The sequence below is a fragment of the Myotis davidii genome, unplaced genomic scaffold (genome assembly GCF_000327345.1).
Source record: "Myotis davidii unplaced genomic scaffold, ASM32734v1 scaffold64, whole genome shotgun sequence".
NCBI lineage: Eukaryota > Metazoa > Chordata > Mammalia > Chiroptera > Vespertilionidae > Myotis > Myotis davidii.
The window spans coordinates 4,816,539-4,817,554 of NW_006296226.1; the positions used below are offsets into that span (position 1 = coordinate 4,816,539).

Consider the following 1,016-nt stretch of genomic DNA (forward strand, 5'->3'; position numbering starts at 1 on the left):
TTTTTCGGTCCAACGTCAAGGCTGACTCAACAGACCAGGCTCTAGTAGCAGGTCCAACATCGAGCTGAGTTGGTGATTGAGCTAATTGGCAGTTTCTGCCAGGGAACTACTGAACCAAGAGAGGAAGGGCTTCCAATTCGGACCAGACTGTTTGAATTCCAAAAATAAAATTGGAGCTCAAAGGGTTAAAAATTCTGTGGCACACTGGTTGAAAACCACTGATATAAAACATAATAAGTGGGTTTTGGATATTATTGAAAAGGAGCACGGTCCTTAGATAATCTTTTGTGATTTTCAAGTTGCAAAGTCTCTTAGTGACAGGCAGCTGTGTGGTTATGAGGTCCTCTTTTTGTCTTTCTATTCACTGTCCTGTCTCTCCCTATCATCATTTTTTTCTTGGTTTGCATAGTTCATGTTTTTAATCATTTTAAAACCTTTATCTCAGATTCATTAAATATAACAATGCTGGGCCTGTTTGAACTACAAGGGAAGAAAACCAGTTTTCTTACAGCCGCACTGAACTGTTTGTGATTCCAAGCTCAGCATGCTTTCCTTACCTCCATACCTTTACATTTGTTGAACCCTCTGCCTCAGCAATCCTCTTGCATTCTTGACCCATTGACCTGACTAAATGAAGACTCAAGTTAGGTAAACACCTCCTCTATTAAGCCTTCCCTGATCCTTCCTCCAAGTCTAGGTTAGGTACTCCTTTTTAAAAAAAACAACCACATATTTTTATTGGCTTCAGAGAAGGAGAGAAAGAGAAACATCAATGATGAGAGCGAATCCCTGATCAGCTGCCTCCTGCACGTCCCCCACTGGGGATCGAGCCCACAACCCAGGCATGCACCCCCGACTAGAATCGAACCCTGGACCCTCCAGTCTGCAGGCCGACGCTTCATCCACTGAGCCAAACCAGCCAGGGCAAAAATTAGTTTTTAAATATGAAGAAAAGCCATTGTTTTTAATGAAGGCAGAGACAGGACATGACTTACATTTCAATGTCATGTGAAATC

The 1,016-nt window shown here is 42.3% G+C and overlaps 1 protein-coding gene across 2 annotated transcripts in view; it reads left to right on the plus strand.

Annotated features, from left to right (window-relative positions):
• The window catches only part of PRPF4 (pre-mRNA processing factor 4), a 26,727-nt gene that overhangs the window by 7,978 nt on the left and 17,733 nt on the right, over window positions 1-1,016 (plus strand). The gene's annotated exons all lie outside the window — the stretch shown is intronic.